Source organism: Pinus tabuliformis, chromosome 1_1 (genome assembly GCF_031772625.1).
Source record: "Pinus tabuliformis cultivar Carrire ecotype Pingquan chromosome 1_1, CPIR1, whole genome shotgun sequence".
NCBI lineage: Eukaryota > Viridiplantae > Streptophyta > Pinopsida > Pinales > Pinaceae > Pinus > Pinus tabuliformis.
This window is the reverse complement of record NC_142297.1, coordinates 522,756,861-522,781,042: the sequence shown is the minus strand read 5'-3', so window position 1 is coordinate 522,781,042 and position 24,182 is coordinate 522,756,861.

Genomic DNA, 24,182 nt, shown 5'->3' with positions numbered 1-24,182 from the left:
CAATGACCTTCGACCAGAAGATTTTGCATGGTGGTCGACGCCAAGTCCTTTATTCCCACCATGTGGATTGTACTGCCGTACCTTGAGGGTCATCATCCTTATCGGTGATTCCTCTCGCGCTTGTTAACAGTTTACATCATTGACCGGTAATCAAGCGATGTCTTTCCATGTTCGACTTCAAGAAATTCTCACATGGATCGACTTGTACATCGAGTGAAGATCGGAAGAGATTGAAGACCCCGGATCTAGTTTCATCCATCTGGGCTGCGATATATATTCAGGACATAAAGACATTTGATATGTACATCATTACAGCAGATGATCATCCTTCTCAAAGGATGATAATTTCAGCAGAGAATTATCAGTCTACAATCAGACGATCGTCTGTTCTATGTACCAAAATGTATTTATAAAGCTGAGCATGGGAATGCCCGCCTCAGCTAGATCATGAAAATATATGAAAAAATAATGTATTGTATTGTATCTTATTACAGGACACTTCTCAGCAGATTGAATGAACTTCGGATCCTCTCAATAAAGCATTTCACCCGATAAACGACCTCATACTTTAGGGGGCATCTGTTATAGACAATTTTGTGCCTTACAGGAACAAGCATGAATTGTCAATAATCCAAGGGATCCAAAGTTCCCTAAACATGATGTTCCTACCCCTAGAGGAACAAGGTCAGCAAACCAACAGCTCTCAGATCAGTTCTCCACCTGAAGACACTCAAAAACAAGCAATCCTGAAATCAAAGCAGGTGCTCCACTAGGTTTCTGCGCTGAAACTCAGTTGCTCCATGGTGTACCTGCGTTGCAAAGAAAGTGGAACAAAGGCCACCTGCGCTGAGCGAGAAGGGACAAGTGGCACAATGAGTCATTGCTGTGGAATCTTCCAAAAATGACACTTGGTTTAGGTATTTCGCCTTGTGATGAGTCAGAGGCTCTGTTTCTCCAAGTGGAAGCAAAGTTCTCCAAGTGGACTCAAGAACTGAAGATCAACTAAAGATTAACTGAAGAGAGAGAGGACACAAGGCAGCTACACATCAGTTGCAAGCTGACTCATCCTTTCTCAATTCATCTATATATTGAGCTCTCTCCTATGAGCTCAGGGAGCTGGAATTTTGTGCAAAGTAATGATATGTTGTTGGTTTCACTATTGAATTATTGGGTGATTGTTTGAGAGAGGTGAAGAAGAGCAATTCTTTCTGCTGGGAGGTGTTGCTGGGTTGGAGCCTTCAATGGTTGTAATACTCTCAGAACCTTTTCTTCTACATTAATAAAAGCTATTGAGGTTCTTCTATGTGCTCTTGTTTCAATAACATATTGTGATGATTGCATGTTTGGTTTACACTAATCCATGAATCAGTTATGATTGCATGCCTCTTGTAGTTTCCTTCTTTTTTATTTTGCAGGATCTCATTGTAGCTGGGCAAGCAAAAGAACAAGGAGCTAGGAGCAAGCGGCCAAAGATAAGAGTTTGAATTCGACATTAAGCGCAAGGCAGCGGTTAGTGCATTTCTCCATTCTCTTTTGCTTTCATAAAGAAGTAAACCTTTAGTAGTTTGTTTTACAGTTGTTGCTAAGGAACTGTCACCCTTAGAGTGGGATAGGATCATCCGAGTCGGAGACTTTTCCCTACAACAGTTGGGTTCCCAAGTCACAAAAAAAGTAAGGCTATCTATGAGGGCATGACAACTAGGGAGTGCCAAGTTGTGCAAGAAAAGTCAGGAAATGATAAGACATGCAAGAAATTTCCAAGGCATGTTAGTCATTCCAAGACATGCCAAGTGCTAAGGCATGCCAAGAGGTGTTAGGTGCTAGGGTGTGGCACCAACGCATGCTAGGGAGTGCCAGTGAAACATAAGGGAGGACTAGTTTCAATTTCATTTAAATGAATGAATAAGGGTGTGTGATAGGGAGTGTTAACAAGTTCCGGGTGTGCTAAGGAGGCATTGACAAGGTATGTTAGGCAGTGCCAGGGAAACAAAAGGAAGGACTAATTTCAATTGCATGGAAATGAATGAATAATTGTGTATGATAGGGAGTTTTAGCAAGTTTTGGGTGTGCTAAGGAGGCATCTTTGGAAAAATTTTAGGAGGGTTTGGAGAAAATTTTGTGTTTTGGTGTAGACTTGCAATGTTTTAGCAATTTTCTGTCTAGGAGCACAGCGAGCTCACACTATGCTTCTTCCTTAGGGCTCCAAATGATGCAAAATCAACATTTTTGGAAAGCTTATGACCCCATATCAAACCCTATTTTCCCACTTTCCTGGTCTAGGGCTCAAGTTTTGCGAAATTTGCAAAAAAGAGGCCAAAAATCACCTTTTTTCCCCTCACTTTCCATTTCGTTGCGCACCTGGAGACACCTTAGGAGAATGGCCATATCTTAGCCAAAATGGGTCATTTTGAGTGAAAAAATACTCTAAAGACATCTAAACTCTCCCATATTTCTAGAAAAGGCTTCCGATCTAGATTTGGACTTCAAGGCACTCCAAAACGGCCTCCAACAGCTCATTGTAGACCTGGAAATATCTAAGATTTTCGTAAAATGTTCACTGTGTAATTTTTTGTAATTCCTAGTTTGACTTTTGTAAAAGCCAAAAGGGTGAAGTAGATGAATGTGAGGGGTAAAAGTAAATGTAACTAATGGGTGGTTAGTATTTGTAAGCTATTTTGATGTAAATTTGACCTCATTTATGAGAGAGGTTGGAGTCAGAGTTAATTGTAGAAGTCGTTTTTAACTTTCGTAGACATTAGGGTTTGGTTAGAACACCTCATGGAACAATTCCTAGAGTCATTGATTCAACCCCTTAGAGTGGGGAGATTTTGTTTTGTTCTTTATGTATCCATTTCTCAGTGATATAACGGGTTGGATTTCAAAGGAGAGAACTATTGTAGCGTATACTTGGACATTTTCTAGAAATCAAAGGACATAATTTGCAACTATTATCTAGGAATTCATGTGCAGTAATTTTGTGATGTTATCTTTTCTCTATTATAGATTTATATGAAAGATATTCATCTTCTCTTTATATTCATCAATTATTCAATGGTTTTCCTTACAGTTTATAAAACAAAATTCTTTGCATAAAGCTTTGTTTTGATGGAAAAATCATTATCTATTACTTTATTTCTTGCTTAATGAATTCATGTTTCATGCTCATTAAGACCTTTTTCTTCTTCTAAACACTACACTGACAAACCCTAATATCCATCACAAAAGTAATGCTACCTTGCTCCTTTTTATATTTTTTGTTGTAACCCTTTGATTCTTTGACCTAGATACTTGGTTTTTCTCCCTTATCCAGCCACAAAACCCTAAATTTTCCAAAACCCACTTGAGCCTAGCTGTCTAGCCTAAAATCCTTTACATTCCAGTCATCTCTTTGTTGTGATTTCATAGAGAGGGCCCTCTCTAGTTTGGTAGGGCTAGCTACCAAACTAAAATCTTGGTCTGTGGTTACCTCTGTTGTTCTCCTCATTAGCCTGGGACATTGTGGAGGATAACAAGGGGCATGAAAACTAGGGAGTGTCAAGGTGTTTTAAGGGATGTAATGTTCCCAAGTCATGGAAAAATGTAATGCTAGTTGTAAGGTCATGACTGCCAAGGTGTGTTAGGGAATTCTATGGCATGCTAACATGTGTCAAATAGTACGAAGACATGTCAAAAAAGATAAGATGTGCCAAGTTCTAAGGCATGCCAAGATGTACAAGGGTGTGAAATGCATGGCAGGGACTATGAAGGGAACAAAAGGGAGGAACAAGTTAAACTACAAGGAAATGGGCACATAATAGGGTTAATAAGTCATCAATTTACGTTTTCCATGAGGGGCATGCTAGGCACACCAACACTAGGTGCCAATAGGTGGCAAGTTCCAAGTGTCACTGCATTCTAAGTTCCAAATATTCCTCAGTTTCTTCTCATCTAGTTTCCAATAATTGATCTCAAATAACTTTAATATTAAACCATGCGAAATCATACCAAGTCATCTCAATGTATGCCAAACATGTTAATACTTTCCAAGTGCCAACATGTGCCATGTTCCAATGTGTGTCAAGGAGTGTGATGCATGCTATGAAGTGGAAGAGCATATCGAAGAGTGCTAAGGTGTGCTAGAGAGTGCCAATGCATGATGAGGAGTGTTAGGGAGTACTAGGACAACAAAAGGCAGCACTAGGTCAAAATTCATGGAAGTGAATGAATATAAGGGTGTGTCAGGGAGTGTTAATGAGTGCTAGCTATCATGCCAAGGAGGGAGTGACAAGGTATGCTAAGCACAGGTAAGATACGCATGGTAATATCAGGGAATGTCAAGAAGTGCTAGAGTGTGCTAGGTAGTTTCAGGGTGTGCTAACATGTGCCAAATAGTGCAAAGGCATTCTAGGTGCTAAGACATGCTAGGATGTGCACGGTGTCATAGTATGCCAATATGCGTCAAGGAGTTTCAATGCAACAGAAGGAATAACCAAGCTAAAATGCAAGGAAATGAACACATAAGAGGGTTAATAAGTCAGGACTTTATCTTTTTCAAAAGGGGCATGCTAGGCACACTAATAATATGCTCCAATACATGCCTAGTGCCAATGTGTGCCAAGTTCTAATGTTTTTCAATGCAATATTATGCCAAGGTGTTCCAATGCATGCCAACACATGATAGGGGAGTGCTATGCTATGCTAGGGCATGCCTTTTTTTGATTGGGCATCCTACTCATGGCAAAATGTTCTAGGTACAAAGATGTTCCAAGACATGTGAGGTGCCAAGGAAATTTAGTGTACTGTTCGAAAGCATGTTAAGGTGTTCCATGAGTGTTGAGGAGTGGTAGGTCTTTCTCATTAATAGAATTGAGAGAGCTTGATTATGTATTAAATAATACAGTTCCTACACACACTAGTGGAACTTTATTTAAAGGAAATTTGCTAGATAATAAACCTAATAGAGATGAATCATGCGTTGACTCATAGGAAAACTATATTCTTATGACTTGAGGGAAATGATACACACTAATTGATTCTTAACAAATTGATTGACTATTATAACCACTATGACCTTGGACACATGATTAAAAAATACTTCACAACAATGGTCTTAAATTGTTATCTTTTGTCAATGATGACGAATATTTTTTGACCAACACCAAAAGTAACCAAAAATATCATTAGCAAGGGTCAATAAAATATCTTCACTAGAAGTGTCACCAAAAAGAGAATTAGTGCTGGGCCTTTAATGACCCTCACCAAAGTGTCACCAAAGAGAAAATTAGTGACGTGCCTTTAACGACCCTCACCAACAGTGTCATTAAAAATGGATTTGGTGATAAACCTTAAAGAACCATCACTATATACACTGACAACAATGATTTTTTAAAGACCGTCACCATATATGACATTGGTGATGGACCTTAAAGGTTCGTCACAAGCATGAAGTGTCATAAAAAACTCATTGGAATGATCAATGATGATGAAAATTTATTGACCGTCACCAAAAGTAACCAAAAAGATCATTGGTGACGGTCAATAAAATATTGTCATTTGAAGTGTCACCAAAGAGAGAATTAGTGATGGGCATTTAACGACCCTCACCAAAAGTGTCACCAAAGAGAGAATTAGTGATGGGCCATTAACGACCCTCACCAAAAGTGTCATTGGAAATGGCATTCGTGACAAACCTTAAAGGACCATCACTATATAAACTTACAACAACGCTTTTTTAAAGACCGTCACCATATGTCACATTGGTGAAAAACCTTAAAGGCCCATCACAAGCATGACCCTCACCAATGACCTTTTTTCTTGTAGTGAACTTTTCCATTTTATGCTAGCTAATGATAGAAGAAGCACCTGCCTAGAGTCCATGGATGGTATGCATGTGGTTATTCTGCTTAAAACTCATATATAACTCCTGAAAATCCATTGTGATTGGGCCTCGTGTGTGAAGCCATTCAGCACCCAAGACAATGTCAAAACCACCCATGTTAATTGCAAACATGTGGGCCTTTAGGTGGTAGTATCCCATGTGAAGTTTGATATTTTCACAGCAACCTTCACATTTCATTGTCCCCCCATCAGAAATATGGGCCTGGAAATTAGAGACAGCCATGAAAAAACAATGAACAGCTTCAGAGACTCACTGATGGGTAAAGTTATGAGTGCTGCCACTATCAATCAATACTACTACAAGGCAATGTTTAATAAAGCCTCTGATTTTGAGAGTTTGGGGCGCAGAAATTCCTGCCAAAGCATGTAGCGAGATAACTGGTTCCTCTAAGAGATCATTGTCTTGCTGGGTGTCTTCAACTTCATCCTCTAGTCTCTCAAGGGGTGGAACTTCCTCAGATGAGCTGTGATTAGTAACATCAATTTGAAAGAAATTGGGTTCCTTGCATTTATGCCCCGGGGAGTATTTGTCATCACAGTAGTAGCACAATCCTTGTTTTCTTCTTTCAGCCATTTCTGCTAGAGACACCTTTTGAACCTTAAGTGTTTGGGTAAGGCCCTAAGCCTGGGTGGGGCATCCCTTAGCTATGAAATTTGGCTGAGGCAACTAGGAAGCTAAAGCACGTTCCACTTCAATAGCCTTTGTGCAAGTGTCTATCCAAGTAGGTGGGTGGTGCATCCAGACATGTGCTTGGATGGATTCTTTGAGACAACTTATAAAACATTCAAAGTAGAATTCATCTCCTAGACCGTCTATGAGGATGGCCAATGTCTCAAAGGCTACAATGTATTCTTTTATTATGTCGGTCTGGCAAAGCTTAGTAAGACGACCCAAAAAATTAGAGTCTCTATCAAAGTGGTCACAAATATATTTTGAAAACACCTACCATGTTATATTCTCGGGATAGTATTTCCGATGCCACTGCCACCATTTCCATCTCTCTTGGTACAAATAAAGGGCTCCTACACGTAGTTTAGTTTCATCAAGTTGGATAGCATTCAGAAGGAAATATTGTTCCATTTGTGCTACCCATACTGTCGGATTAGAGCCATCAAATTTATACATGTCCATCTTGGGTGGCCAAGGGTGGGAATGTTGGAGATTTCCATGGAAGTGAATATGATGGTTGGATTCTCCTTCAAGGTCTTCATCAATACCATGTGCCTCGAGATGCAACCATGACATGCTCGATTTGAATTTTTCCATGAGTTTCTCCATCTATTCCATTAGGCCCTGGAATTTATCCAACCTCAATTCAAGGCCCTTGATCTTCTCGTTGGCCATGACTTGAGCTCTACTCTCTACCATATATAGATATTGGTCAGCTGTCGTCACTTTGAAAAAATTTGGGACCTCCTGAAAATTGAAGCTGACAAGTGAATGGTATCACTCTGATCAGCTCGTCATCCTAATTCTTATGGGCTAAGTCTCTTATAAGTGTCTAAGTGGAGTCTTACTTGCTGCTTATCAATACTGCAGTGGCAAGATTCCAGAAAACTTGATCCTACCCAATGTCCTGTGAGAATTTCCCCATGATATAGGAGCCACAAGCCTTACTGTGAAAATGATCAGATTTCCCTGCGAAACCCCCCATTGTTGACTCTGAGTTGGATTGTGGCAACTACAAAACCCAAACTGATAGATATGAATGGTATTGTGGTGGTAGAACCTCAACTAGTGGATCTGAGTGTTGCGGCAATGAAAGAACCTCAACTGCTAGATCTGATATGGAAAACAAGATAATGGGTGTTGGCTTGTTGGGTCCTGACCCAGGTTCGAAGTTAATTATCCAAACAAATCCTGGTACTATTGGCCCTTTCGGAAACAGTCCGCGAAGCGCGAATTGAGGTCTCACCCGAACTAGTATGAGAGGGTGCTAGAACTAGGTTTTCACACCCTAGAGATGTCTAATGAATTCAACTAGTCCACGGTTTGACCCCGTGCACAGGTTGCTTCATACACTTTCTCGTACCTCGCAGCCTGATATACTGCCTTCACGCAACCCTACCTAGGGGCTGAGCACTATGTTCTGCAGAATTACCCAAGACCTTACTCGTATTCCAATGTTAGTTAATTAGTTATGCCTACTTGAGTGCTTTAATTTATACTTAACCACATAAACCATTCATACATGTGCGTGCAGTAACTAAACAATATATTTTCAAATTATCTCAATCATGCGTTAACCCAAGAACAGATACACAAAATTATAACAAAAATTCTCTTTATTAATTTCTTCCATGGTTACAGACTCAACTCGCCCTATGCACTCAGCTACAGGGGTTTGTGCACTTAGCTGCAGACTACTAGGCCTCTGCGCACACAGCTGCAAAGCCTTCTCCTACTTTACGACCCAAAGGCACACTTCAACCTGTGACCTAATCACTTAAACTTTTTCCTCCTTCCCCTCTATTTTCTCCTTTTACACTTAGAGCCTCGCTCTACTTATACAATCCTATGGTCCGCGGACCATGGGTAGGTTTATCCAACCAACATTACATTACAAAACTAGGGTGGACAACCTTGTGACACTAACCTACTTTCGTGCCCCATGCCTACAATTCACGGAGCTTTTACAACAAGATTTGGTCAAAACTTGGGCTTTGAGCCCCAAAACATGCCTTGGGGGGATTTCATGATCAACAGGTCCCCAACACAAACATCGTGACTCGCCCTTCAGTCACTCTATCATCGTGATGATCTTTGCACGGAGTCCCACCAACTTTTCTCGAACTGTGCAGAGGTTAGCAACTCACTGAGTTGCTGCTTACTGGATCTGCTGCATACGTTGTTCTGAGACCTCTGTGTCAGGAGTGCTTCTCTACATCAATGTGTGCATCCATTGCACGTGTGTGAGATTACCTTCGATTTTTTCTGTGATAGTGAAGGCCTCCTTGATCCAATGTTGAACGCACGCTTTCAAGATGACTTTTTTATGTTGTGCCGCATCCACCTATTCTTTCAGCGCCTTGGCCTCTTGCATTCGTGTAAGCCTCTGAGTGAGGACTATCGGCTGCACAGTTCCTCAAACACTGTCATACTATTGTTGGAGTTTGTGCACCTCTATCTCTAAGCACTGGATGTTGGGGTCCTCTTGCAGATTTGTGAGGACCTCAAGTGATTCTTCCAACATGCTGGTGCAATCTCACACTGCACCGTCAATCTCACCCACTCCCACTGTGATAACGCTAGGGCGCTGCTCTCTGACCTCCGGAGGGTTGGATGACTATGACTTTAACTGCAGCTCGGTGATCTGAAGAATCATGTCTAGCTGAACCTTTGTCATTTCTTCCCGTGGCTCACACACCCCTGCTGCTAACCTATGGATGCGTGCTTCTGCTGTTATTTCTGCTAGGATGGCCAGCCTCGAGACAATTTGGCAAGCATCATCTATCACCTGTACCAGATGTTGATTCTACGACACCACTTCATCACGCTTCAAGCTTATTTGTTCCATATTAATTTTATGCTCACTAAGGACTTGCAGTGCGCAGCTCTCCCTAGCTCGCAGCTCTGCAGTTATCCCATCCTACAGCAAATATGGGATCTCTCACGGGAGTGTAGCTAGATTAATACTGAGACCTTTCAACTCACTAACCAAAGGGTTGTTGGCCTCATTTGATGTTACTAGTGCCCCTTCTGGTAGCACTATGGTGTTCGTTATTTGTGTGCGCAACATCTGGTCTGTTTTTGTTGAGCTGACTGTGAGGCTGGTCGAGAGGGTACCAACTTGAGGAGGGCATGCCTATAATTCCTATAGATGCATTCTAAGGGCCCCCAACTCAATCTATTTCTCCTACATGAAATCTTGGAGAGCCCCAAAGGTGACATCATGCACCGTCTCACCGATGTCTTGTAGATCACCCTCAGTTTGGATGATCAGGTCAATAGACAATTTCGAAGCCTTTCTCTTCTTACGCGACCCTACTTTCTCAATTGGCTGCTGGTGATTCGGCTACGTTGACACGGTTTATGGGTCCATGCCTTCCTCTTCGATCTCTACCTCCTCTGCTTCCTTCCCCTGTGTCGTTTGGCCCTTGCCTGCCTTTTCGTCTGCCTCCTATGCTACTGCGCCCTTTGCCTGATCGGTTGCTTTCTGTGTTGTGTATCGTGCTGCCTACACTTCTACTACCGCTGCATCCTTCCTTCATTTTTCGGCCAACTATGCGATGCATAGCTTGGCCTCGTCTTTCTTTCTTTGTGCCGTCGACTTCTCGATCTCTACGATGTCTGGGAAACGCCACTCCAGTGGTCATGCTTCTAGGACATTGAAAATGGCATCGTCTGTGGCTACAAAGGGTAGCTTTGTCAACTATTTAGTCGGGTCCTTGCATGCCCTGATATAAATGTTATTCATTTCCGCTTTAAATTCTTCAAAACTCTGCAGACTGTTGTAAACCGTGGGTGACAGCCACGACTTACGATTGATCCCCATTTTGAGGTTTATCTCCATGAACACTAAGAAGGTTTTGTTGTCGCGTATCTTTTTAGCATCTTTTGTGGCCCAAAGCTAAGCGTACTTCGTGGCCTCCAGTAAATCCATGTCAATTATGGGGAATTGACTATCCTCCGCAATTCCCCAACCACGTGTTGAAAATAGCAACAAGAAATTCTAATATAGAAGTGTTATTTTTAGCACTACCATAAATAGCATTTCGGGATCCCTTCCTATTTTGGTTAAGTCCCTGAATTAAAATAGTGAAGTAAAATTCGAATTTGATCTTAGCAGCGGTTTGTAAATTAATTAATTAATTGATCTTGAATTAACTAGTTAAGGAAAAATAAACATGAAGTCAATGTGAGGACATGCAACAGTTATTCCTTTGATTAAGGGACTTATCCATTAGTTAAAGAGATAAGAGTGAGTTGTGATTTTGAGTTGCAATTAGTTAGCTTAGTTAACTGAGTTAAGTCCAGTTAGATTAATTATTATAGCTTGTAAAATTAATTGTGAGTTCAGTTAGTTAATGCTTGCATGCATGAAACCACTGCACTTCATATAACTGAATATTCTCTCATAAATAACTCATGCATGTCAGTTCTGTTAGAGACCCAGTTGAGATCAGATGGAGGGACAATGTACTATCAGTTGCAAGAATATTTTATTGTGAATATTCCTTGCATGCAGAAGGAATTTATTCCTTGGAGATTGTGTAGTTACTTCTTCCAGTTTAGTGAGTGTGATGAGGCCAATTCACACATGTGACCTCATTGGACCCCAAGAAAAATTGCACAAGGAAATAGGAGGCTTGGAGGGTTGTGGATTGACATATGAGTTGTCTGTTTAGTCTGTGAGCTGTATTCTTTGATTGTACTAAGAGCTGGTTGGTTTTCAAGCTAAGGCTTTGTGTAATCTGAGATAATTTCCACTTGTATGATAATACAGAGAGTGGGGTTTTAGGCTGTTGCTTTCCCTGGATTATATCATCTGTGTTATGTGTGATTGCTTCTCATTCTCAGTTATATCTGTTCTTGTTTGATATTGCTCATATGTGATTAAGCTTCCACAAAGTTTATGGTAGAATTAGATCTAGTTTTATGCTTTAGTACATTGCATATGTCAGTTGATCTATAGGTGAAATTTCTACATGGTATCAGAGCAAAGGTGAATCAAGAGAAGAAATATATACAAATAAGGGAGAAGTACAAAGTTTAGTGTTCCTGATATAGATATCAATTTCTTATCACATCTTAGATTTCATCAATCGCAGTCAATGGTTTGAGACTTGAGTATGCCCTTGATGGCAGCTCAAATTATATAGCCTGGAAGGATTGCATGGAAGCGGTATTAGTGGACAATGGGTTGAAGGACTTCATTGATGAAGAATTCCCCAAGCCTGCAGTAACTAGTGCCCAAGAATTCTCGGAATAGAAGAAATGTGTGGCTAGATCAAGGAAAATCCTCCTGGAGGGAGTTTGAGACCACATTGTCTCGAGCCTCCATGGGAAGGAGACTCTCTTCTCGATGTGGAAAAAATTGAAAGATCTGTATCAGAATAGCAACAATCAGAGGAAGTTGGCGCTGAAGGACAAGCTTTGAAAAATAAAGTGTGAAAAGGGTGACATGATCTCAACATACCTGACCAAGCTCACCACCTGTAGGGATGAGCTTGGTAGTGTAGGGATCGTGACTGCCGATGGTGACATGGTGAGTCGTGCACTCCTCAGTCTTCCTAAGAGCTGGCATAGCTACCAAGACTTAGTTAATGGAAGAGAGAAATTGCTAGATTGGGAACGACTTTGGTTGGATCTGATGCAGGAGGAGATAAGAAGAAGCACAAGGGATGGATCTTCATCAAAACAAGATAATGAAGAAAATCTAGTTGTATCGAGTAAAGCTAAGAAAGGGAAAGGGAAGGCGTCCTAATACAAATATTCTCATGGTGGGAAGAAGTTTGACAAATCTAAAGTGCCATGCTTTCATTGTCATTAACTGGGCCATTATGCTACAAATTTTCCACAGAAGAAATTCAAGAAAGGATCCTCGAAGGGATCCGATGGCGAAGCACTGGCCTCATAGTTTTAGTTGGATTTCTCTATTATCACATGCATGGTTTCATCCATGGTGGGATTTGTTTGGTACTTGGACAAGAATCTTTTTATTACCCTAGAGGAGAAGGATCTCCAGATGCGCATTGAGATGGGCTATGATGGAAAGTACCATGTTTCAGGTGAAGGTATGATTGTGTTTTAGAGGGAGCATGGAGCTCCTCTCACCCTCACTGATGTAAAGTATGTACCGGGTCTGAAGAAGAATCTTGTGTCCATTGCTATGTTAGAAGATAAAGGCTATGATGTAGTATTTAGTCAATGAAAAGTGTTCCTGAGGCATATCGGCACTGGAAAAACCACGTGAATTGGGATTCGAGTAAAGAATCTCTACAAGCTGGAGGTAGATGACTATGCTACACCGATTTCCAAAGAAGAGGTGGTGCAAAGCTGAGATGTTGGCGAGCTATGGCATAGAAGACTGGGCCACTTACATCATGGGGCCTTGAAGATCATGCAACAAATTTCTACTGGACTATTGATGAGCCCCATAAATGGGTAACTATATGGGCTCATTCTACCTATTATTTTGGTTTAATCCACCATTTTCAATAGTTTTGTGCATGTTTTTGAATATATTATGTCAATAGAGTGAATGGGGATAGTCACTTTTCCATGTAGTCTAATGAATGTTTATTGTAGGTTTTTTGGACAATTTTGGACAAAGACAAAGAATTTATGAGCAAATGGCAGCCAAACTCAAGGAAAACAGGGAAGAGGACTTGTAGGAGGGGTGTCTCCTTCATTAATGACCCCTTTCCTCAAATCCTCCATCAGCAACTTGGAGTACAAAGGCCCACATTGAGGATTCCAAGGGGCAGCCGAGCAAGTCAAGTAGGACTACTGTTATCTTCAGTTCTAGGAAGCTGAGTTCCTTAATTTTAGGAGGATTGTTGGGAGTCCCCATTTGTATAAATAAGAAGGCTTCGAGCCTCAATAGGTTAGCCAATTCTTAGTCTATTTTCGCACTTTTGTGCTGCATTGTGCTCAGATCATTTTCGAGCTCTTTTTGAGAAAAGGTTTTATGTGATGTAATTGCTATTTTTGATAATGAAGATGAACCACGTTTTGAGCCAGCACTGATCTTTTTTAGAGGGCTGAAGCTCTTGGGTTAGGGCCCAACCCAAGCTACCTAGCACCTCCTTTGTGTACTTATCCATTCATGAGTTAATTTCTGCTGCATATACTCATTTTACTTCATTAGATTAGGTTGCTATTGATGGTTAGAATAGTTGTTTTTGCTTCAAGTTGCTTAAGTAAGTTACTGCAGTGACAGAAAAGATCCAAAAAGGCCAACAATAGGTCTTGATCTCCTTTCTCCTTCCTTGGGACTATGATTTGAGGTCAAGGCACTACTGCTGCCACCAAAAACACAGTTTTTGCTCTTTCATGCAACTGCTAGTGTGATACTTTGATTTGGAAAAGTTGATATTGGTTCAGATTTAATTGATTAGATCATTTTATGCCCTTTTACCGTAGTTATCTCGCATGGTTTTTTGTTCATAAGGTATTGTTCAACATTTTATGGATTTAGGTCAGAAATTAGGTTAAGATAGACAAAACTCTACTTTTTGGTTCTTGCTTTGGTCAGTTTTGAGAAGTAAATGTGCAGATCTCTTGTAGGACATTATAGCTCATCATTCCTCCATAAAATAGCTAGCACTAGCTCACTTCTCATAGATCCCCCAGCTCATTCGCCACATTTCACCAATCTGCCCTAATTTCTGCGTTGTTTTTCCATAAAGTTGTTTTCTTTCCATTTGAACAAATCCAACCATATCCTTCGTCCCTAATCTTCCTTGACAAGTTACAGACCCCTCAACACCTTCATCTAGCCTTCATTTCCCCTTTCCCATCATTTTCCACCTTCAAACCTCCAAAGACCACTTTTGGCCTCCTCCTGTAGATCCTCCTGTAGAACCTCCTGTAGATCCCCTATAGCCTCCTGTAGAATTTCCTACGAGTGATTTTTCGAAGTCTGATCACAATGGAAGTCTTCAAAAGGGTACTAGGGGATTCTTAGGACCTCTCCACACCTTCCTCACCTTCTGCAAAAGCTAACTCCAACATCCTTTGCCACCAAACCTCTGCACAGTCACAACCAGTCAAATCACAAGCATAATAATTCCACATAAAAATACTCAAAAGTACAAAAAGATGATTTCTTCTCATTTCTCTTTAGAAGTAGCTTGAATAAATTAAATTTACCTTTTTATTAGTCAATGGCACTCGCTTCATTAGTTTCCATCTTTTTTCTTGCAAAAGTAGGGTTAGTGGGTAAACAAGGGTTTGCTAGGGTTTATGTTTCATTCCAGTTTTCCTTCTCTTTCTGCAAGTAGAATAGTCCCTGTAGAGTTAGCTTCCTTTCATCACAGTTAAAGCTTCTTCTGAGAACTCATAGAATTTTTCTTAAGCTCCTAGTGAACTTGTGCCAGCTGATCAAGTGACAGCCTGCCGCAAGAGCTAGTACTTGTGCATATAGCACAATCACTTCCAAGTTTGTTATGAACTACCGGGTTGATAAAAGTAAAGAAGGAAGCCACAAGAGTTGCAACATTATTGCTGCAATACTAGAGCTCACCACTCCTTTTGGCACCATTGCTGGAGAAGCGTCAAAGTATTTTGTGATTATTGTTTTTCTTCTATTTTCTACTGCAACATTTTGCTAAGTAGTTTATTTCAGCAAAAGTAGAGTATTTGTTTCATTTCAATTCTGCAAAAGTAGATTAAACATTTCCTGCTTTCATTTCAATTCTGGAATTTCATTTTAGCAAGCTTAGATTAGGAATTTCCTGCTTTCATTTCAATTTTGCAGTTTCATTTCAGCAAGCGTAGATTAGGCATTTCCTGCTTTCATTCCAATTCTGCAATTTCTATTTCAACAAAGTAGATTAGTCGTCTCCTGCTTTCATTTCAATTTTGTAATTTCCATTTCAGCGAGATTCATTTTAGTTAGTTGAAATTTGTTGTTCAATCCATTTCAGTTTTGCAGGTACAAGCAGAAAAAATAAAACTCACCCAAAAAAGAGATTTCCTTTCATGCCTCGTAGGAACAGAGACAATTCAGGAAAATTCCTACCCAACACCCCCACCACATCACTAAGTCACCCTTCTCTCTTCTTTGGTGGCAGTGATCCAGAAGAACCTATAGGTGAACCTCCAGAGATATACGAAGATCCTATAACAGAACAAGAGCAAGAAACCATTCCTCCTGAGACCATGGCTGAAAACAGGAACATTAGAGGAAATGGGGAAAGAATAGAAGGTGCCTTTTCTATTCGAGAGATCAATGGGGACAAAAAAATGAAAAACATAAGTCCTTTAGCAATACCTCACTTCCATGGACTGACTATCGAAGATTTTGATACCTTCTTGTTTGAATTTGTTGTTCTTTGTCAAAACTATGACTACGCAGAGGACGAGCAGAAGTTGAAACTATTTCCTTCTACCCTCAAGGATGTAGCATTGTGTTGGTTCATGGGGTTACCTGGAAATAGTATCACAACTTGGGCTCAGATGCAGCAAGAATTTAAAAACAAATACCAAAACTATTGTAGGTCAAAGGATATCAAGGAAGAAATCTTCCGAATGACCATGGGAAGTGATGAATCTTTAGAAGACTATGAAGAAAGGTTTCAACTCAGTTATAAAAGGGCCAGGTGCACACTTGACCCCGACTCTCTGAAGTTGGTTCTAGTCAGAGGAGTCCCTGAAGACCTTCTAGATACCCTCCACTTGTTGGCTAGGGGAGACATCTACCAACTGCCTTATGATGACATAAAGACTATGTTTAGAAGCCATTCTAGGTCAGCTAGAAAGAGAGGTAGTGGAAGTCAACCTTTAGCCAGTACATCCTCATCTAGTTCATCCCTTATAAATGAACTTGAGAATCAGTTGGAATATTTCAAGAGTGAGATGAGGCAGACTCTTGCCATGCAAATGGATACCTTGCATATCAAATGGAAGCAAGAGGAAGCTGAGAGGGCTTTGGCCATGTTTAGTCCCAGGTGCACTAGAAAGCATCCTAGGAACGAATGTCCATTACACTCTATAGAAGTGTGTTTAGTCTATGAGGAAGACCATCCTACAAATCAGTGCCCTTCCTTGCCCGGAATTAAAGCTGCATATCAAGGGGCCGAAGGAGCCACTAAACCACTCTATTTCATGAACCAAAGGAGGCCACATGGACCTAGACCTTACCATCAGGGAATGCAAGGGACATCACAGACTTATTACAACCCCAATCAAGCCACTTCCATGCCTTCTTGGGGTCCCCCTACTCATCCTTCCTGGTCCACACCCCCTTCTTGGTCATATCCTCCTCAATACCAGGCTCCACCAGTTGCTCATTCATTTTACTCTTATGCTCAGCCACAACCTCAGTGGAATGCACTTCATCAGGGGTGGAGGCCCTAGTACAACTCTCCTCCCACTCTTTTACCTCCACCACTTGCTCAACCTCAACCATTGCCTCTTGCTCCTTGAAGACAACCCCAAATACCTGCTCAACCGAACCCAAACCCCAAAAACAGATGGGCCTAGCAGGTATATTGGAGAAACATCATGTTCAACCTATGCTGTGGAGATTCAGGAGATTAACCTATGGTTTGGGAAGGTTCTCCTAGATAGCCAGCCCCCTCCTAAGGAGGATGAGGAAGAAAAATAGGAAAGTGAACCAAAAGTCATTCCACCCTTTCCTGAGAGACTAACTGGAACCACACAATAGACCCTAGAAGAAACTGAACTTCTAAGAGAATTAAAATAGTTATGTGTAAAGATACCACTTCTCCAAGCCATAAAGGATGTGCCTATGTGTCGGTTGGATAAGTCGTTCTTGTGGATAATACCGACCTCCCTAGTATCTATGGATATCTAGCGACAAGAAAACCAAGCAAATTCTATCTTTCTCTAAATATGCAATTTATAAATAAAGGAAAACAGGTGTTTTAGGCCTACCTCAGGTCCACTGCTAGTTCGTGGAAGCCACACTCCATTGATCTAAATGAGCTCCCTTGTAAATAATTTGCAAACAGAAACAAGAACACACACTAAATAGCACCTGAAAAGCCAATATAATAAAGCATATTTATCATGATGATCAAGGAATTCATGAAATAAATCGTATAAGACAATTTATTGAGAAAAATGAATCTGATTGTATTAACTTTAATCAAAGAATAACTTTACAACCTTGGTGCCTTGATGTTGTACAAGCTCCTCCCAGGGTCCAGCAAGAATCTCCTCTACTTTGACAAGTTTCACTCTCTTCCCAAAGAAGCCAAAAGGTATGTAATCTATCCTCTCAAGCCCAAATAGGAAGTCTAAATTCCAGCAGCATTTACCCTAAAAAATGTTTAGCTTTCAACCTCCCCAGCAACCAACCCAATGCCTTAATTTATAGTGCAATGGAGGAAAGTTACTAGGTCCACCTTCAAAGGGATAAAGCCCTCCTTCAAAGGGATAAGCTCCTCTCATCAAGGGGTTAGCTCCTTTAGTTATGGGATGCATGAACCACTTAGGAGCGAACCATCCACGTCAAGATTCCTTCTAGAAGCATCCAGAATTAACCCAAAATGAGTTTTTAAGAATAAACTTGCGCCTTTTTGACTTTCACAGGGGTCCGCACCCACTCCTTTAGAGACAGAGCGGGAAAGTCTGCAGGTAACATGACCAAGGGGTGCGGGACCGCAGGTAATGGTAAGAGAAAGTGCAGAACCAGAGCTTTATTAATTTTCAAGGACTTTCTCTCATTTTTAAAGCTTGACATGAATAGTTGAGGTTTGAGACCTGCAAAGGAGGACAATATGAGTGGTGATAGACTCACACTGACTGCAAATAGTCATGGTGATAATATTTTGTGTAACAGATTGCCCCCTAAAGTGTGAAGTCTGTAGTAGATGAGGATTTCATTTATCATCTAAGAAAAGTGAAGTACTTTATCATTTTGAGGATCATCTTGTGGAGAGACTGGTTGGAACCTGTAAAAACATTCAATGCAAAATATATATATGAGACCATATCATTGCTGAGGTAGGTATTCCCATACTCAGATCAAAACTGACTAGAAAACTAACTACTGCTCTGATATAGGAATGATCTTGTAATACATCACAAGTATAGACACATGTAGACACAATATGGACGCAACCATCTGTTTACGAATAGTCCATTGTATAATGAATACAAAATTCCTCGCAGCCTGGATGGTGGAAACTAGATCCAGGGTCTTGATTTCTACTTCCCGAAATAGTACGATTCTATCTATGTGAATGAATGTGTCGAAGTCGAACATGGTAGAAACCACTTGGTTACCAGTCAATGATGTAAACTGTTAACAAGTGTGAGAGAAACCACCAGTAATGTCAATGGCTCTCAAAGTACTCAGTACAATCCATGAGATGTGAATAGATGTGTTGATGTCGAACATGTCACGGAATCCTTTGATCGAAGGTCAATGATGCAACCTATCATCGAAGGTGAGAAACCTTCCATTGAGGCATGCAGATCCCAAGGTACTGACGATTTCCAGATCATCTTTCTAGATAATGAGCTGAAGTCGATAGAAAGCGTTCCGTCGTAGGCAAGCCCACAACATGAAATCATAGATCAAGTTTGAAGAAATATAGTTGCAAGGACTGACTGAGGGATGGTCAAGATGGATGGCAGATATTTTGTAGATGAATGGTTTATTTGCACTGACCTCTTGAACACATAACGACACAGCAGATGGTTTGGTGACAATTGACCCAAAGTTAATACCCAGAAACTAACTGAAGACTTTCAATATGGTTTGATCAACTGTTAGGAAAAGGATTTCCCAACCCAGGTGAATAAAAAGTGTCATGTTCAAGAGTGGTTAAATGTTTTTCTGAGACACAAAGTGTAATGACAAACAGGTTCATTTTTCCCTCTTTTCCCCCACCATTTCTGGCAAGTACCTCTTTATTTTTGACAAGCTTGATGAGGATAACATTTGCTTGATTACAAGCTCATCCTTCGGATGACTCCAACTTAGTTTAAATTCGAACCCTAAGAAGGAGTGGTCCGTTCCTGTTTGTAATTGAATAGGTCCTTTATTGTTAAATTTTAACGAGTCTAGTATAGGAGAAACTCAGCGTTTTTCAATTTTAGAGAGTCTAAAAAACTTAAGAAAACTCCATGGTGGTCCTTTTTCGTAAATTTGTGTCTCCCAAGCCCAAAAAAGTATAAAATAATACTTGAGAGAACCGCTTGATCAGTACGACCAAGGATTACTTTTCATAATTAGTGCCTCTGATCCGAAAAAGTAAAAAAGCGATCAATGACACGTCGTTTTATAACCAATATCAAATTTGAAACGACAAAAATACGACAATCTTTTCATGTTTTTACGGTCAGAAAAGCACTGTAAGTGGACCGTCATTTTAATTTCGTTTTAACAAGCTTAAAAAGAAAAACTCGGCAATCTTTTCATATTTTAGGAGTCAGAAAATAGCTTAAAGGTGACTCTAATTTTCTTTTGTCAAAAATGATCAATTTTTCCTGAAAAATCCGTTATCCTGCACAAAAACTCAAACATTACTCATACCTGTTTAAAATAGATAAAAATGCTTCAAAAGTTACCTCTTTAAAGTGAAAAATAAACAAATTAAAAATTCATTTATTCAAAAAAGCTTATAAAAAGGGCTTTTGTAAATTCATTTTTACCGTTTGACTTCAGAGTGAGAAAAGAGAGCTTTTGGTAACAAACTTCCCGTGAAGATTGCAGAAAATCCGTCTGTCGGAATCGAACACCGTCACCTCCAAGTAATCCACATCATCTTACTCTTGCATTTCATCCGTTTGAAATTTGTTTTTAGGGTTTTATTTTGTTTTTTAGGAAATATTTTAGGTTAAAACCCACGCGTGGGGGTCCGCAGGCGCAGTATAGGAAACCTGTGGACCCCGACTTTTTCATAAAAGGAAAAAAGTCAGGGGCCTGCACCTGCTGTTAAGGCAGAGTGCGGACCTACGCATTGTCTTTAACATAGAGGGGGCGGTCCCTGCAGCAAAGGTTTTCAAACTTAAATTTTTCAAATTCCGCCCAAAAATTTTGATTTAAGATATTCTAATCCGCCTTTTTATTGAATGTAGGGTATACATCATGCTTCACTGGCAGGAACGGGAGCACGAGGATATGGATCTCGCTGCGATTAATCATCAACCTTCAATTGATGCATTGAAGGCATGCGATTTATTCAAATTCTGGGCCATACCTGCCATGAGGGCCCAGGTGGACCTTTTGCAGTGGCTGGTAGATAGGTGGAATATACAGGACTAGTGTGTCTTTACTGGTGGCCACCAGCTCGAAATGGAGCTGGAAAACATTTACTTTTTGACTGGTTTTCCTAAGAGAGGTGAACATTTGACTCTATTTGGGACTAGGCCAGGTGGCCAGTCTGTCGATAGCCTCCAGCTAGAGTTTTGTAATGACCAAACTAGAGACAAAGGGATTGATATCAAAACCATCTCCCGTCCTGAACTCAAAGTGATTGCATTTACTATTACCAGGCTCTGCGAAAGCATAGCACTACATGTGGCCACTGGATCCCAAATGCGGATGGTAGTAGATTGTTTTCGAGGCACCATCTTCAACTGGTGTGAGGTTGTGTTGGCTAATGTAAAAGGAAAACTGACTAGAGCAAAGAAAAAACAACTGAAGAACTTTGGATACGGTGCTTTAGTTGTGAGCTTTGGTCTAGAGAGGGTCCCAATGTTGGTCCCACAACATCTTTCTATTGGAGCTGAACTTCCCCGAGAGCCCAAACTGATGCGTTGGGTTGCAGTTATGGCCCGTCATCCTAAGGAGGGAACAGAAGTTGTTCGATTTCCTCCTAAGTATTTTCATTGGTTGGAAAACCAAGTTTTTTCTATTCAGGATTTTCCTTATGCTGGGATGGATTATCGTGGTGACCCAAACATGGCTCTTCCACCAGGAGAGCAATGGGATGACTCAGGTAAATTCATTTTCAACATTTTCTAATTTATTTATTTTTTGTTTTTAAATCGTCCCAAAATTGATAGTAAAAAGTTTCAAATGTAGATGTAGGTCCACGACGACCAGCCACTCTCTGGCCCTATGAGAGGAAACAGCCAGCTGCAATAGCACCAGCCCCACAGGATGAATCTACAGAGAACCTGGCCGAATTGGAAAACCATCTAGAGCATTTGACATCAGACATTCGAGAGACCAGCATAGATGAAATTCCTCTTAGGCTATAGCGCTATGTGATTGGGGTCACAGGACCTTTCAGGAGGTTCCTTTGTAGGGTGGCCCGTATAGTGGTTTCTTATCATGATCATCACCAGTGATAGTATGATCGCCTCTTGTAGACTCATATGACATTTTTGCTTTTCGTACTATCAATTTTGCCAATCATAAGGTGTTTTTCAACCTATGATCGAAGACGATGTATATTTGACACACTTCTATGCTATGATATATCACTTACTGGCTTATCTTGTAAAACGTATTATGGAATGTTTTTAAATTTACTTGCTTGATTACTGCAAATGTCTACTTAACATTCGAGAAGTAATTGCATCTACTAATGTATTTAAATATCTTGGAATATGCTGATATTAAATATAGTCAAATTCACGTTCCAAGAGATGAACTCTCAAACATAATCTCAATAACACTGGATTCCTAATGGCATACACTCTATTAAGCTGTAACACAACGAGTTCAGAATCTAACCTCACAATCAAACTCCGAATCCAGAATCAGATGGATTCAGATAATAACTCAATCACTGCACTATACTCTGCAATTTTGTTCGTTGTTTGACCGAGGCTTACCCCATGCATAGATACCAACTCATCAGAGGGCGAATAGATAACCCAAGCTGCAGAAGAAATGGTCCCTGTATTATGACAAGCACCATCAACAAAACCAATGTATGTTTGGAGAGACGTTGACATCTGCAATATCAAGAGTAAAATCAAGATGAGCAGGAATAATGACAAAAAAACTCTCTAAGCTAAGCACACTTTTTAATCTAAAACACACCAGCTAGAAAGAAAACTAACCTAACTAAAAATCTCCAAACCTAGATTTAAGCATAATATCTCTTTAGGTAAAGACCATTTCTGGGCTTACCTAAAGAGACCTCGTCAAAGTCTACCAATCCATAGGCCCCTTTTGCCAGCTTTCGCTTAACAACATAAGGACCATGCCACATGGGTACAAATTTTCTAGCGCCTAATTTATCATTCGATTGATCGTACAGTAAGACTAGGTCTCCTTCCGAAAAATTACGAGGTTTAACATTTCGATCATACTAAGCTTTAATACGTTTGTCATGAGCTTTGATTGCTAGTGTAGCATCACGTTGATTCTCATCTAGTTGAGCCAAGTACAACAAATATTTTTCCTCTTTAGAAGTAGCTGGAAGTAATTCTATGGCCATTTGCAATGACAGGATTTCGCATTCAATGGATAACACAGCTTCCAAACTGTAAACTAGTTGGAAAGGAGTGAAACCGGTTGATGTTTTTACTAAGGTTCGATATGCCCAAAGTGCTGAAAATAGCATGTTATGCCAATTCAACCTATGAATCCCAATGATTCGTCGGATCATGATGACTAGAACTTTGTTGATGGCTTCAACCAGACCATTAGCCTGTGGATAATATGGATTTGAACTATCGTGACGCAAGCCAAGTTGGTCTGTTAGTTCAGTCATCATAATGTTTCGAAAATGACACCCATGATCAGTGATAATCGCTTGTGGAACACCAAACCTAGCAATTATATGATTGAACACAAAAATCGCAGCAGTTTTGCTGTCTGCCTCAAATGTAGGCATCGCCTCGGCCCACTTGGTAAAATAATCTACTGCAAGGATGATATACGCATGCCCCCCGGCTGAGTGAGGGTTACATGTAATAAAATTGATACCCCATTTCGCAAAAGGACCGATGGAAATTATAGGTTGGAGAGGAGCAGGTGGAGCGCGCATCTTTCAATCAAAAATTTGGCAGTTGTGGCATTTTTGGACCACGTTAATACAGTCTTTAAACAAAGACGGCCAGAAATATCCAGTGCGCAATATCTTTTGGGCTGTGGCAAACCCAGACATATGACCGCCACATGCTCCAGAGTGACAGTCATTTAGAAACCTTTCAGCTTCCTCGTGAATTAAAAAACGTCGGAAAACAGAGTCCGCCCCACGATGATAAAGTGTATCTCCAATAATTTTGAATTGTTGGGATTGGAATCATATTTTCCGACGCTTTGATCTTGAAATTTCTGGCCGAAAGGATTGGGTTTGGAGATAAACTATGATATTCCCATACCATGGATCTAAAGTTCTGATTAGAAACGATTTGTCTGCAATGGGCTCCTCTACCACAGTTTCAGTGTCAGCACGCGGGAAGTCACACACTAACTCCGCAAAAACTAAAGATTTCTTTGACTTAGACTTTTCAAATTCCAAGTCAAACTCCTGCAGGATCACAATCAATTTGGAGTACTTGCCCCTAGCAATTTTTTGGTCAAAATATAGATCATAAGGTTGCAATTGGAAATTACTGTAGTTTTGTGTAGTAAAATGTAATGACGAAAACGTTGGACAGCTTGAACAGCTGCCAATGCCAATTTCTCCACATGTGAATATTTTAGTTCAGTTGGATTTAAGGTTTGACTAAGGTAATATATCACATGTTCACTGCT